The sequence below is a fragment of the Bidens hawaiensis genome, unplaced genomic scaffold (genome assembly GCF_021521415.1).
Source record: "Bidens hawaiensis isolate Kalapana, Puna unplaced genomic scaffold, B.hawaiensis_p1.1 tig00026908_1, whole genome shotgun sequence".
Classification (NCBI taxonomy): domain Eukaryota; kingdom Viridiplantae; phylum Streptophyta; class Magnoliopsida; order Asterales; family Asteraceae; genus Bidens; species Bidens hawaiensis.
The window spans coordinates 183,141-200,452 of NW_027494345.1; the positions used below are offsets into that span (position 1 = coordinate 183,141).

Here is a 17,312-nt window from a genome sequence, read left to right on the forward strand (position 1 = left end):
GTATTTTAATTTATAATTGTGTGCATAACAAAAAATAAAAAATTCGATCAAGCCGAGGGTCACCTGAACCACTACACCCTCTGAGGCTTGGTTGAGGAGCTTGATCCAGGGCCATGTCATCACCTACGTGTCGGGTTTTGATTGGATCACTTAAGGCTCAACCAAGCCCCATTACCCTTAGCCTAAGTATATATGAAATGACAATCCTTATGAATATCTAAATTTGTGTAGAAATTAAAACTTGATTAATAAGTTTTAATGTTTAATTGACAAATTTCATTATAATACAAAAAATGCTCTTTTTAAATTCGCGCTTCTATATATAGTAATTTTTATCTTTACAAATTTCATCATTCTACAATTACACCATTAATGGTACCTAGAAACAGTTGGACCACATGTACTTGCACTACTATTTTGATTAAAAGGTTAGGCACTCTTGTCATGTTCAATGTCACTCTTGCGTGTAGTGCGGTAGATTAAAAGCTGTGTTGAATAAAAGTTGTGTTGAATGCGATTTTAATGATGGTGCCTCGGTATAATTGATTAAAAGTTGTGTTGAATAGATTAAAAGTTGTGTTGAATAAAAGTTGTATTGAATGCGATTTTAATGATGGTGCCTCGGTATGAATTCCGATACACCATAATGTCTCTAACCTAGAAAATCATAGAATCATAGATACTTAAAAAACTTCAATAGCCAATTAAAAACCATAATTTAAATTCATGATAAGTTCTAATCAAGGTTTCGTGTACGGAAAAAACATATATCACGTCGCAACGTCAATTTATGTTGTATTGAAGTATTTTAATTTATAATTGTGTGCATAACAAAAAATAAAAAATTCGATCAAGCCGAGGGTCACCTGAACCACTACACCCTCTGAGGCTTGGTTGAGGAGCTTGATCCAGGGCCAAGTCATCACCTACGTGTCGGGTTTTGATTGGATCACTTAAGGCTCAACCAAGCCCCATTACCCTTAGCCTAAGTATATATGAAATGACAATCCTTATGAATATCTAAATTTGTGTAGAAATTAAAACTTGTATAATGTTTTCCAAGTTTTCAAAATAACAAATTAAAGTTGTTCGATGTCTTTAAAAATATTTCTAACTTTTAACGCGATAGGATTAAGGGTTTATATGATTGATGACTTGACTGTTTAAATATCTATATATAAAACAATTACGTTCTTTCTTTGGTTTACTTTTAATCCATTTAAATCACTTTTAAAGTTTTATCGAGGGTGGTGTTTGTGTATTGATCAAATAATGTATATCTAAAAGATTGTTCATATCCAGCTCATCAGCGACGGCGAAATTTTGTTTAATTGACAAATTTCATTATAATACAAAAAATGCTCTCTTTAAATCCGCGCTTCTATATATAGTAATTTTTATCTTTACAAATTTCATCCTTCTATAATTACACCATTGATGGTCCCTATAAACATTTGGACCACATGTACTTGCACTACTATTTTGATTAAAAGGGTAGGCACTCTTGTCAAGTTCAATGTCACTCTTACGTGTAGAGTAGTAGATTAAAAGCTGTGTTGAATAAAAGTTGTGTTCAGTGCGATTTTAATGATGGTGCCTCGGTATAATTGATTAAAGTTGTGTTGAATAAAAGTTGTGTTGAATGAGATTTTAATGATGGTGCCTCGGTATGAATTCCGATACATCATAATGTCTCTAACCTAGAAAATCATAGATACTTAAAAAACTTCAATAGCCAATTAAAAATCTTAATTTAAATTCATGATAAGTTCTAATCAAGGTTTCGTGACGGAAAAAACAAATATCACGTCGCAACGTCAATTTATGTTGTAATGAAGTATTTAATTTATAATTGTGTGCATAAAAAAATAAAAAATTCAATCAAGTCCTAGATCACCTGGACCACTACACCCTCTGAGGCTTGGTTGAGGTGCTTGATCCAGAGCAATGCCATCGCCTACGTGTCAGGTTTTGATTGATCACTTGGGCTCAACCAAGCCCCATTACCCTTAGCCTAAGTATATATGAAATGACAATCCTTATGAATATCTAACTTTGTGTAGAAATTAAAACCTGATTAATAAGTTTTATGTGTATAATGTTTTACAAGTTTTCGTAATGATGTGCGAAAATATATATATAAATAAAACACAAGTCGCAACTAAGCTTTAAAAACCAAACAATCTATCCTAGTTCACACAAACGGCAAGTGTACCGGTCGCGTACAGCACAGATGAGGAAAGTCCGGATATCGAACTCGAAGACACGTGAAAACGTTTATAATTACTAAACTCTAACCAAGACTCACCAAAATATTTAATTGATTTATTTTAGAATTTATTTAACTACTTAACTTAACTGAATGAAAACTTTTGACAAAACTTTGAAAACTTTGGTTTAAATTCAATGAATAAAGACGTCTACCTAGGAATTAATCATGTTGATAGAAATAACAAGACAACGGATTGAAAATATTCACGACACCGGTTATAAAAGATGACACAACTAAAACTTGTTTAAGAAAGTCAAATTACCTCTCAGTCTCTCTAACAAACTCCAACTTATTTTAATTGATTTTAAAGAATAAACCGGAAAAACAATTATTAACGTGTTCAAATGACGACTCTCCTCTCGGTCTCATCGAACACACTATCCTAATGGAGACAAATACTATGCCACCAAGGATAGATGAACAATTTAACTTAACCCAAATTAAACCAACTAATTGCACATAAACACTCAAACTTGACAAGACAAAAACCCGCTCTCGCGCGGTCTTAATTCTAACAAGTAAAAGCAACGAGACAATATTACTTCTTATCACCTCTCGGTCTCAAAGAAGGTGTATTTTAATTGATTTTAGATGATTTATATTACCCACTTATCCCTACGGTTGTACACCCCGCAAATAAACCCTAAACACCAAGTCAAGAGTCTAACAAGCAATCAATTAATCAAAACTAATTCAATTAACTAATGCAAGAGGATTATAAGTAATAAAACATAAAACACAGCCATCACACACAATCTAAATTATGGTTTAGTTAAACTTTACATCAATAATTCAAGTCTTGAACATTAACAATCCATTATACAAGTCTAAACTACTCAACAATCATCTATTCTAGGCAGAACAAGCAAGTTTAGCCTAACATTGATTTTGGACAGCCGTGCATACTTAAGAAAAACATCACAAACATCAACTTAAACATGATCAAATTCATTCAAGATTCAAACACAATCAATCACAAGTCAAACTATCAATCACTTGCAAAACAATCCAAAATAAAAGACCAATTCAACAAAGTTAGGGTTCTTGAACAATAACCAAAGATTAAAGATGATTACTTAGGGTTTTTGGCTGAGATTAGGAATGTTATTGATGCCTAGCTACTGTACCAAGATCCTCCTTGATGTCCTTGATCTCCAGCCGTCACAGCCGCCAACAGCCTCCTTTTTTTTTCTTTTCCTGCTGCTGTCCGATCGCAACCTTGTGAAGAGGTTAGGGTTTTTTTTAATTTCGGGATTAGGGCTGGCTTAATGGCTGAAAACTCTTTTAATTATCTTCATATAATATTACTTAAGGCTTCTAACTTGTGGGCTTGGGTTGGGCCTTGAGTTGTAGCTTTAAAACTTGACCAACAAGTCCTCTAGAATCTTCCAAATTGACTCTTTTTCACCATCTTTCATAAACTATCAAATAACATTTAAACTTTGTAAATTATTGCACTTAGCCCACAATACTTTCATAAAATAGACAAATAAACATAAAAACCATAATAAAATCATAAGGAAAGTAAGTGTGTTTCACTACACATCAAACATCCCCACACTTAAGACTTTTTCGTCCGTGAAAAAGATTTGACTGCAGTTGGATCAGAATCGGAAAATCAAAGTTAAATCAAACATATAGGTTATATTTTAAAGCTCAGAAAAACGCAAAAACCGCGATCATCGATATTGTTGTCCACCTAAACCCATGCCTTAATCTTTACCGGGACAAATAAGATTCGACAATAATATTACTTAGTGGTTTACACAATTAAGACCCGCTTATTTTTAGCTTTTATCGGACCAGACCACCCCAACTTGACTTAAACCTCAAAGTTAGCAGAATTAAAACTTTGTTGCGCAATATTTATGAATAGTTAAGACGATCAAGGGTATTGTTTATCCACCTAAGCTTAAGCATCAAAGTCTACCAAGCAGCCATTAGATACGATTAAGGTTCAATTATTTATAGCCAGTGCTCCCCACAACATGACATACCCCCGTTATCAAGCAATACCCCAAATCCATAACCATAGGTGAGTATGCAAAATTTCATCTGTAGGGCTTACATGTAGCGTGTCCCTTGTGGTCCGTTTCTTAATGGTAATGAGACGCGAGCAAGGGGACCCCACATGGCTAACAGCGTGGATGATCAAGTCTGTAGTGTATTTGTACTTTTGTACTTTTATGATCATGTTTATAGACTTATAAGGGTTTGCTCTTTGGCTTTATTTTAAATATCCACAACCCCACTTAGGAATTGTGAATACCCAGCTAAATAGATTGCATACAGACCCATGGTCTCCGGACCCGAAGCATCCCATCAATACAGGATTTAAGGTTATAAAACCATACGCCAATGAGGTGTAAAACACTAAACTAGCATTTTAAGACTTATATCACAGGCTACACGGCATACTCTAACGTTAAACCTACCCAAGCATCATATGATAACGTATTCAAATTTTTAAAACTCATGATATTTCCACTTTTTCATACCAAAATTTGAGGCTTGAGTATGGCCCCGACCTTTCATTGCTTATTTTCCACGGACAAAACGCTTTACCCACAAAAGATTTCCGTTTAACTGTTTTATCAAATTTGTCCTTTCATTTTCAAGGCTGAGCCTACCGACACATCCTAAGTTAAGTGCATTTTCTTTTATTTATCTCATATTATTAGTAGTTTGAAAAACCGATTTCCGATAAATATCATCATCTCCCACTTTAATGCAACAGAAGCTAAAAACAAGGGACATTTTTTTTAACATCAACTTGAACAACGTACGAAAACGAAAAACAAGTGAAAAATTTTTATTTTTAAAATTTTTTCTATTTTTTTTTTAATTTTTTTATTATTATTATTATATATTTTTTTCTACAACTAAGTAAAATAAATTCCCATCCCCACACTTAGAACGAAATCGTCCTCGATGAGAACAAGGAAAAGAAATAAAATAAAAATAAAATGTAAAGCATAAAATTAAAACTTTAAAGAACAGAAATTAAAATAGAGAACGGGTTACTCCCCTGGTTTATATGCAAATTCTTCATCAGTTGTGTATGATTCGAACGAACGACCGTATAGCATTTCATTCGCAGCCGCAACCTCGGGTGAACCAGTTCCAAAACGCCATCAGAGCTACCATGCACATAATAATACCTGTAACAACTCAAACTCGCTCGCATGTAGCGGCGTACGAAACAGAAAACAAAAACATAAGAAGTAAACATATTTTTATGTTTTTGAATTTTTTAATTTTTTGGTTTTTTATTAAATATTTAATTTTTTTTTTGTATTTATGTTTTTATAAATATAAATAAAAATAAAACAAATAAAAACAGATAATAAAAAGAATCATAATACAAACTCTACAACTCGGGCTGTCTCCCGAATGATGCATCCATCACGACTATTCCTCGGTGAATGAGTCAAGGTAGAACACCTCGACTGTCTGATCAGTTATCGGCTCTCCTATGTAGTGCTTCAATCTATGGTCGTTCACCTTAAACCTCCCGCTTCGATCTTGTATCTCAATCGTGCCATACGGGAAAACCTCAGTGACCGTGAACGGTCCCGACCATCGGGATTTCAACTTTCCCGGGAATAACCTCAACCGTGAGTTATACAGTAAAACCTTATCCCCACACTTGAACTGCTTATTACCCTTCAATTTCCTGTCATGCAGTTCCTTCGTATGCTCCTTATATCGAAATGATTGTGCATATGCGTGATCCCGGAGCTCCTCTAATTCATGTAATTGATGGAAACGATTACCCTCTGCAGCGGGTAAATCAAGATTAACCCTTTGAAGGGCCCATGAAGCGCGGTGCTCCAATTCAACAGGAAGATGACAGGCCTTCCCATAAATCATCCGAAATGGTGTGGAACCAGTCGGAGTCTTGTAGGCTGTACGGAAGGCCCACAGAGCGTCATCTAATTTGTTGGACCAATCCCGACGATTTGAACCAACCGTTTTCTCGAGAATACGTTTGATTCCCCGATTACTCACTTCCACTTGCCCACTAGTCTGTGGGTGGTAGGCGGTCGCAAGCCGATGGGTGACCCCATAACGCTTCAACGCCTTATCCATCTGCGAGTTGCAAAAGTGAGTACCTCGATCACTGATCAAGGCTTTCGGGATTCCAAAACGAGCAAATAGACTTTTTAGAAAATGGACTACCACTCGGGCATCATTGGTGGGTAGAGCTTTGGCCTCAACCCACTTAGACACGTAATCGACGGCCACGAGTATGTATTTGTTTCCACGCGAAGATGGAAACGGTCCCATGAAATCAATAACCCAAATATCAAAAACCTCACAAACTTGAATGGCATTCTGGGGCATTTCGTTTCGTGAAAAATGTTGCCGACACGCTGGCAACGATCGCAACTCTTAACGAACAGATGAGCATCCTTAAAGATAGACGACCAGGAGAAAACCACTTTCACCTGCCCTTACGGAACGTTTGCTTACAAACGTATGCCGTTTGCCAAAAACTTGATGTGCGAAAATATATATATAAATAAAACACAAGTCGCAACTAAGCTTTAAAAACCAAACAATCTATCCTAGTTCACACAAACGGCAAGTGTACTGGTCGCGTACAGCACAGATGAGGAAAGTCCGGATATCGAACTCGAAGACACGTGAAAACGTTTATAATTACTAAACTCTAACCAAGACTCACCAAAATATTTAATTGATTTATTTTAAAATTTATTTAACTACTTAACTTAACTGAATGAAAACTTTTGACAAAACTTTGAAAACTTTGGTTTAAATTCAATGAATAAAGACGTCTACCTAGGAATGAATCATGTAGATAGAAATAACAAGACAACGGATTGAAAATATTCACGACACCGGTTATAAAAGATGACACAACTAAAACTTGTTTAAGAAAGTCAAATTACCTCTCAGTCTCTCTAACAAACTCCAACTTATTTTAATTGATTTTAAAGAATAAACCGGAAAAAACAATTATTAACGTGTTCAAATGACGACTCTCCTCTTGGTCTCATCGACACACTATCCTAATGGAGACAAATACTATGCCACCAAGGATAGAGGAACAATTTAACTTAACCCAAATTAAACCAACTAATTGCACATAAACACTCAAACTTGACAAGACAAAAACCCGCTCTCGCGCGGGTCTTAATTCTAACAAGTAAAAGCAACGAGACAATATTACTTCTTATCACCTCTCGGTCTCAAATAAGGTGTATTTTAACTGATTTTAGATGATTTATATTACCCACTTATCCCTACGGTTGTACACCCCGCAAATAAACCCTAAACACCAAGTCAAGAGTCTAACAAGCAATCAATTAATCAAAACTAATTCAATTAACTAATGCAAGAGGATTATAAGTAATAAAACATAAAACACAGCCATCACACACAATCTAATTTATGGTTTAGTTAAACTTTACATCAATAATTCAAGTCTTGAACATTAACAATCCATTATACAAGTCTAAACTACTCAACAATCATCTATTCTAGGCAGAACAAGCAAGTTTAGCCTAACATTGATTTTGGACAGCCATGCATACTTAAGAAAAACATCACAAACATCAACTTAAACATGATCAAATTCATTCAAGATTCAAACACAATCAATCACAAGTCAAACTATCAATCACTTGCAAAACAATCCAAAATAAAAGACCAATTCAACAAAGTTAGGGTTCTTGAACAATAACCAAAGATTAAAGATGATTACTTAGGGTTTTTGGCTGAGATTAGGAATGTTATTGATGCCTAGCTACTGTACCAAGATCCTCCTTGATGTCCTCCTTGATCTCCAGCCGTCACAGCCGCCAACAGCCTCCTTTTTTTCTTTTTTTTTTCTTTTCCTGCTGCTATCCGATCGCAACCTTGTGAAGAGGTTAGGGTTTTTTTTTTTAATTTCGGGATTAGGGCTGGCTTAATGGCTGAAAACTCTTTTAATTATCTTCATATAATATTACTTAAGGCTTCTAACTTGTGGGCTTGGGTTGGGCCTTGAGTTGTAGCTTTAAAACTTGACCAACAAGTCCTCTAGAATCTTCCAAATTGACTCTTTTTTCACCATCTTTCATAAACTATCAAATAACATTTAAACTTTGTAAATTATTGCACTTAGCCCCCAATACTTTCATAAAATAGACAAATAAACATAAAAACCATAATAAAATCATAAGGAAAGTAAGTGTGTTTCACTACACATCACGTAACAAATTAAAGTTGTTTGATGTCTTTAAAAATATTTTTAACATTTAAAGCGATAGGATTAAGGGTTTATATGATTGATGACATGATTGTTTAAATATCTATATATAAAACAATTACGTTCTTTCTTTGGTTTACTTTTAATCCATTTAAATCACTTTTAAAGTTTTATCGAGGGTAGTGTTTGTGTATTGATCAAATAATGTATATCTAAAAGATTGTTCATATCTAGCTCATCAGCGACTGCGAAATTTTGTTTAATTGACAAATTTCATTATAATACAAAAAAACGCTCTCTTCAAATTCGCGCTTCTATATATAGTAATTTTTGTCTTTACAAATTTCATCCTTCTATAATTACACCATTGATGGTCCCTAGAAACATTTGGACCACATGTACTCGCACTACTATTTTGATTAAAAGGTTAGGCACTCTTGTCAAGTTCAATGTCACTCTTACGTGTAGGGCAGTAGATTAAAAGCTGTGTTGAATAAAAGTTGCATTGAATGCGATTTTAATGATGGTGCCTCGGTATGAATTCCCGATCCATCATAATGTCTCTAACCTAGAAAATCATAGAATCATATATACTTAAAAAACTTCAATAGCCAATTAAAAATATTAATTTAAATTCATGATAAGTTCTAATCAAGGTTTCGTGTACGGAAAAAAACAGATATCGCGTCGCAACGTCACATCTAGTCTAGATTGAAATTTCGTTGAAGATATTAAACATTAAACGGATATTATATTCGAATATCATGAGTATGAGTATATCAATTAAAAAATAATTGTTATCTAGGTAGGTGTAGGTCTATACTTATTTTCTCTCCAAATTTTGAGTGGTGCGTTGAAAAGCATTTGTTTTTAATTCTTAAAAGTATCATTATACCAATTTAATAAGACTTTTAAACAAAGTCATAATCCTTTTAATCATAGTTAATAGCCACTTTGGTCACGTTGCTATACCTTTTATTTAAACAATCTAACTCTTTTTTATTTTGGAACGACCAAATTAAATAACGCCGGGTACTCCGTACACGTTCTCCATTGGCTAAAGGTAGCCCGAGCCGGCCACGAGTCCGGACGGACGGAGCCCCTAGCGGTCCATCTATTGAGGGATTCCCCGGATAAAACCTGACCCCCACGCCAGTCAAACGGCACGACAGTGAGAAGCCGGTAAAATCGTGTGAGATCAGGACTCGAACCCTGACAAGCCAGGGTCATCCCTCATATCTCTCATATAAATTGGTGATAGTGAGGTTTGATCCCTCATATCTCCCATATAAATTCCTCTAAAGATTTTGACTTTTGATAAAAAAAAATGTATACTTGCTAATACAATCACAAATGTAGTGTAAAAGAAAGTTTTTATCTATTTGTAACATATTTGTGTAATATTAGTTATGTAATTTATGTAATTTTAATTTAATTGTATTAACAATATATGATCAATTTGTTAACTGTATTTCACTTAATGGTCAAAGTTCAAAATTTTCAACAATTACCCGTGTAATACACGGGTCTCAAACTAGTATTAATAATATAGAACAAATGGGAAGGTTAACGTACAAATGAAATTAACGTACTAAACGTAAGAATTAAGTAGAGTAATTATATATACAAGTAGGGTTACTATGTAATTACATCATAGAGTAATTACATAATTACTCTACTTGTATTTATAATTACTCTACTTGATTCTCACATTTAGCGCGTTAATTTCATTTATATTTGATCCAAACCTATATAACAAATATACTATATTCGTTTAAATAAACCTATCAGATATACAAACTAAACTAGTTAAAAATACAAGTCACTATTATTACATTCTAAAGTTCAAACCAAGTTTAAACCCTTGGGTTTGAAGAAACATGATAACTCAAAAAGCCCTTGAACGCAAGTCATGCCATCTTTCGCTTTCTCCTCAAGTTAGGCATAGCAGAAAAGTAACTAACAGGCCTAATCCCTTCATCATCCTCTTCATTGTTTTGACCTTGACCCACCGCTAACCCGGTTGCATCATCTTGGCTAGGTAATGCTTCCGCATCCCCTGACCCTCTGCGGTCAGAGTCTGGTTCATTCAACGGTTCAATTGAAGAGCTGCAACTAGGTCCTCCTGACTCCTTGTTTTCCTCTTCTTCTTCCAAGCAAAACCCACCCCCCATTTGAAGGTACTCTTTTGATAATTCCGCCTCCGGGTCATCTTCGTCATTTTGACACCAATCTTTACCCACATCCGCCACATCAGCATCGACGACACCGGTCTCCAAACTAGTGTCAAGCGTCACCTCATGATCTTGTGTTGTAGGTTCATCGGTTTCAGAGTCTTCATTGTATGTGGATATCACTGACTTTTTAACACGTTTTGACTGATAATAACAGTAAGTTAATCAGAAAGTGATAAAAGACATATAACTGTTTATTTCTGAATTTAAAGCGTGTGTTTACCTTCCGTGGTCCGAGTTTATGTTCATCATGCACTTGTTGCACATGGTCACTCTGGTTTTCTTCATCAGAACTTGTTCCAGAAAGTTCGAGATTATTCTTCTTTTTTCTTCTTCCTCTTCCAACTGATTTACCAGTTCCTTTAACACTTGAACCTCTTTTGGTCTTTTTACTTTGTCTCTCATGAACAGACAATTCTGACTTTTCTATATCATTATTATCTTCTGCATGCTTAACTTTCTTTCTCTTGTTCCCATTGGATACATTTGCCTGCTCGTTGTAATCCATTAACTCTGAGCTTTTACTCCCTGCCATTCCTTTCACTGCTTTGCTTATCCTCTTGCTACGAATTTTAGCAAACCTCTCGTTAAAAGTGTAAAACGCTTCCAGTCGCAATTGAGTCTGCACAAAACAAATGGTCAAAACCAGACATTTTTCCTGAACTTTTTAAATTAATTAAAAATTAGGATGATGAAGATGGAGCACCTCATGTTTGTTGTACTCCTTTAGAACAGGTCGTAGTAACTCATCCGCCTTCTGTGAACCCCAACCAAACTTCTCAAAACACAATCTTTATAAAAACAAAGATCAACAAACATTAGAAACAGAGTAACTAAGTTACACTATGTACGAAAATATTTAATAAAAAACGCTCACTTGCGAAGAACAAATAGATCTGGCTTTCCCCATGAAAAAGGTTCTGTTGACTTGTCTACTTGTGGAGACGCGTATGCAGAAACCACTGCATCACTTGGAAACGTAGAAGGAATATGCCAGTTTTTGCTCACATTTCTCTGTATATAAAATATATTCAAACTGAGATCAAAGATGAAGAAATCGTTATAAAAATAATGATACGAACGAGAAACAAATTTATTTTACATGTGTGTCCATGAAAATTTGCTTCAGGTCATCAACACTGGCATTTGACCCTCTTTTCCTTGTATTTGACGAGTCAACTTTACCAAGGATACTTGGATCGGGAGGTTCTATCCACACACGAAATTTTTGAAACCCGTCTTCCTCGGGAAAAGCATTTATTACTTCTACTGCATTCACAATGCCAATTCCACTACACGATATTGCATAATAATCAGATAACCCAAAAAATATTTTGTTTCAAAACAAAATAAAACAAATGACAAAGATTGTCTTACCTGATACCTTCAGTGTAATCACTTCCCAAAAGCATTGCCATACGGATTAACTTTTCTCTCGTTAAGCCAAGCTCCTTTTCAATGTCCTAAAACCATATTAATATGCAACAGATACAATAAGATTCAACTATATATAAATTCTACAAAAATACACTAGTTATATTTGATGCATACCTTCATAAAGTATGTTTCTACATATTTTCTATCATCAAATATGTTTTTGTAAACACTTCGTGCCCCAAACAACAACACATCAGAGTCATCCGTGACAACTCCATCAACAAGCTTTTCAAGTTCCATGTATGCACATTGAGCTTCCGCTTCCATTGGAGCAATGATATATGGCAATCCAAACATTTGAAGAAGCTCCTGAAACATATATAAACAGAAATTAACTTCTTTTCTATTAGCATTTGTATCATGTGGGCTCTAAAGATGCTAAAAGACTGCTTGTGCTTACCTGGCATTCGGTAAACATATCACCACTTACAGACTCTGCATTCCGTTCAAGCCTTCTTTGTTCATCACCAAGATCGATGCTTTCCTTGTTTAAATTTGCCATTTCTTCCTCTATATTAGCCTTAGCGATTTCAACCTGTTCATCGCTCAGATCATTGATAACAAATCTGTTGGCATCTTCTTGTATTTGCACATGAGCTGCATTACTGTCGCGTTCCTCTGCAACCTTCTGCACGATATCAGATTCGGATTGTGACTTGTTAGAAGAAGTTCCTTTAGGTTCTAGTGGCTCGGAAACATGGTCAACCATCTGGTCTTTAACCTCACTTTGCTGAGGCCCAGTGAGATTATCATGTGAACTAGAAATATGGGTTCGAGTACTAGATATATTATCAGAACTTGTGATAATGTCAGCCTTCTCTCCAAGGTTATCTTCACTAACTCTTTCTTCTTCAGTTGTTTCCACATGTCTCTCGTTTTGAGAATTATGATCATCGTTTGCAGCTTTAACTAAATCATGGTGGTGCATTTGATCGCTTTGATACAAAGTTTCCATCTGTACTTTCATTAAATCTGGATCATTTAAAGTAGTTGCATCCACATCAACAGATGATTTGTTTGGAAGAGCAATCTCTGAGGATAATCTTGGAGTATCAATATCTTTACACGCTTCAGGTGCAGATGATGCATCGGTATCTTTCTGGTGCCTCGCATCATCCATACTTCGTCTAATTGCTTCCTGAAAATCCATTTCTTCCAGCAAATCACCTTTTGAAGCAGGCTCCGTTTGCTCTAACTCATGTGCAGAGCCCAAATCAGGATTATTATCAGAAGGTCCTTCTTCCCATTCCACTTCACTTTCATCGCCTTTAACTTCTCCCGGCATTCCGTCTTCCCGTTCACAATCTGAAAGGTTAATAACGGGCTGCTTCTCAGATAACGTATCATGAGGAGTCACTAACTGAACAAATATATCATCATCACTGTCTGCAAATTGCTTCTCATTATCATCATCAAATGAAACCTCTATCGATGTTCCATTAACAGGAGTAGATTCCTGATTTGTTTTAACACTGTCTGCAAACTGCTTCTCAATGTCATCAAATGACACCTCTATCGATGTTCCGTTAAGTGGGGTAGACACCTGATTTGTTTTGGTGGAGAAACCGAATCGATCCTGATATGAAGTCTCAGAAAGCTTGGAGTTGGAGCTTTCAGGAAGTTTATTCGAATCAATCTTATTCTTTTCAATCTCTTTCATTAGATCCAGGTTCCTTTGTAGGTCACGAGTCATACGAATTCCCATAGCTCTCACCTTGCTGACTCGTACACGTCCCCTTTCATCTCTGTATGTCTCAACATCTTCAGTAAATGCCTTTTTTGGCCCATTTATGATAGACTCAACTGCTCCGTTTGACTTGGTGGTTGACCCGACACTAGAACCAATAGATGGCCTTGTTGCTATCTGGCTTTGCATGTTGCTGGTTGTCTCAACTCCAGCAGATGTAAGGGATCTACACAGTGAAGCTTGTTACTAAACAAGTGAACCACAAGGGGCGCTGTAAAAGTGTAAATTATTAACTGAATACATACTGTCTGTCTCCGGTAAAAGAAGTTGAAAAGATAAACTCTCTGTTTGCTTCAGATGCTATCCGTGAAGTCTGGACCCCACCAACTCCCCTTCCACCAGCTACTTTCTGCACTTCATTAATCTCCCTACGAAAGGCGACTGTTTTAAGATAAGCCTCTATTTGCAGTTCAGAAAACTTTTCAGGGGCCTACAAGCACAGAAACATGTAACACAGAAGATCTTGCAAGGGCAATAAACATTTAGTCACCACGTTAAAAAAAATAAATACCTTCTTGACTTTTTGATACTTTTGCCGATTCTCTGCCATCAACCGTTCTCTCATCTATAACAAAAACGTATATTAAAATACATCAATCAACGAAAGTTGTTGAAACTCACAAAAGACATGATGGATGTTAACATGTGTACTTACTTGCACTAGAAGATCAAGTTGCATAGACGGTGGTAAAGAAGCTAAAACAGCAGGATCAATCTTTCCTTCTAGTGTTGGCTGAATAATTGATTAGATAGGAGATACGTTAAAAACCAATAAACCACCAAAAACATTATAAGTGCATTCTTCTGTAGTTTTCATGAGCTAAGTGTTCATCACAAGAGTAACATATCGACTGTACTTCAATATGAAGGACATGTCAAGCTTTGTCCATCTACATACCGCTATATCTTCTAATCAAAATACTTTAAAAATAAAAATAAAAAAACCTTTGTAATTAGTAGCACCTAACATTTTCACGTGTTCGCCTAACACATATTCTAACTTTTTCCTTTACTTAAGTTAGAAAAAAAAATACACATTTACTTACAAATTCACATAAGTAGTGAGCTGTAAAATTGTTATTCAGCTGCTCAGACTACAAATAACTTCACTCATTAAAGACCTACATATCTTATAACCTTAACTAAGATAACTTACAAGTAGCATCTCTTCATCATCTTCTTCATCGTCATCTTCCGCAAGATCTCCAGCACCAGACGTAGACGCCTCACCCATAAAACCTTCACCTTCCTCCGCCTCAATCGACGCTGCCAACCTTTAAAACAAAACTCACATCATCCGAATCCATTCCACAACAAATATCAATACAAAAAACGATAACTGTTCATAGCTCTTACATTGCATCTAAAGCTTCTTGATCCAAAACCTTACCATCCGGCGGATTCGCTTTCGCACTACTCCCAGAACAATCATCATTATCCATCACCACCGTTTTACCCTTATCCCGGTTACTCTTCCGCTGATTCTCCAAATCATTCGCCAACTCTTTCAACCTCATCGCCTTAAGCTATACAATAACATTAACTTCTCATTACTTAAAAATCCCTAATTTAATAGTGTAAATTATAAACAAACTACTGACATGATTAAGCAGCAACTTTTCAGCGGTTTTCCGAATCTTGGCTTGCGCATTCTCGCGCTGGCGCCTACGCGCAATCACCGTCCTCCTTGTTTCTCCTTGTTTCGGAAAACCATGGGCGTGGCGCCATCGAAAACAAACACGGGTTTTGTCCGTAAAAACAGCAGCTTGCAAATTCGACGAAAGAACCCTAGAATATGAGCGTTTCTCACCATTTCTCCTTGTTCATCACGCATCGCCTTCATAAACTGTACCATCCATATGCTGGCATCTGTAAAACAAATTCAATACCATTTCAACATATACTAATTGAGCTGGAAATAACTAAATTGAATAACTAATAATGGTTGACGTGTTTTTATTAATATTAAAGAATATGAATTGTTGTACCGATTGCGAGTCGTTTGCCGGCGAGGGTTTCGACGGAGACACGGCGGCCGACAGGAGATAGCAGGTCCCACAGACCGTGGACGCCCATGGTGTGTTGTTGTCTGATTTAGGTTAACAGTTCTGTTAATTGTTGCCGCCAATTTTTGTGAATTTGGGGGTAAAAGTGGGTGGACTATTGAAAGCTGAAACGACACCGTCATACACCTTTACGGTTTATATTGGCTTTAGAGTTTGTCGGGCGTATCCAGGAAACTATCATGTCGGTTAGGTTGTGTCATCACAAGAGCAGAATTCTCAGACAAAAAACACGGTGTGACGAAAACTCTAGTGGACTCGGTATTCGAACCAAGAACCTCACAAGATCTAGCTCAAACCATTTATTCTTATAATCACAAAAAATAACATAAGTAGAGATTGAACTTGTGTTTCCACTAGAGTACTTAAAAATATGCCACACCTAGGGATTGAAACCCTTGTGTAAATGATGTCACCAAAAAAGATTTGTGTTTACAAAAATATAGACTAACTAATCGAGTTTGGGATATGGTCAATATATTTCACATAACTGAATATATGGGTCATATTTTAGCTTATCAATTTCAACATACCATGTCGACAAGATTTTTACCTCTATTAATTCCTCTATGATATTTGTGACGTCTGTTGTAACACCCCGACCAAAGGCGGATTATACATCGGGGCGCCACATATTGTTTCATTACTCGTGACACTATTGGGTGTCAATATTTAATAAATACATTCATTCGCGCACGCGCAAGGTAAACACAAGATAACATAAATCAATATATTATAAGGCAAAATATTAGAACAACAAATAACTTGTCTTGATACATTTTAATCTAGGTCCAAAATAAATAAAACTTCCTATGTGTCCACAAGCTCCAAAACAGCTACTGCAAACCTGAACATGTGTTAAAATAAACGTCAAATACTTGCGTGTTGGTGAGAAATCAAGTTTAATACAATACATAGATAACAATAAATCTGCGCGCAACACGTGTATGTCTGGTGTTTAACAAGGGTGCAATCAGATTGTGATCAAGCCTAAATAGATCATAGCTCATAGTTCATAGTTCAATCCGTGCTCCCAATTGAGCACAAAAACGAGAAAACATCTGTGCAAGTGTAAACAAAGAAAACCGTAAACGATAGGTCTCCCGTGTTCATCTAATGGATCCATGAAAACTTCGGAATAGGCCGAACAAAGCGGTTAATGATACACACATACAAATAAACAGCCAAGTAAACGTCCTCAACACATGGGATACTGCGCGACTAAAGTTCATAAACAAGTTTAAGACTCGAGTTTGTACGAACACATGAACATCCCAAAACATTAAAAATAAAAAGGGATTAGATACGAGATTACTCACTTGATAAACGATGCGGTGTAAGA

General features: G+C 35.9%; 1 pseudogene; it reads right to left on the reverse strand.

Annotated features, from left to right (window-relative positions):
- Positions 1 to 10,399: 10,399 nt before the first annotated feature.
- LOC143574424 (DNA repair protein UVH3-like) lies at positions 10,400 to 15,983 on the reverse strand (annotated as a pseudogene).
- Between the last annotated feature and the right edge of the window lie 1,329 nt (positions 15,984 to 17,312).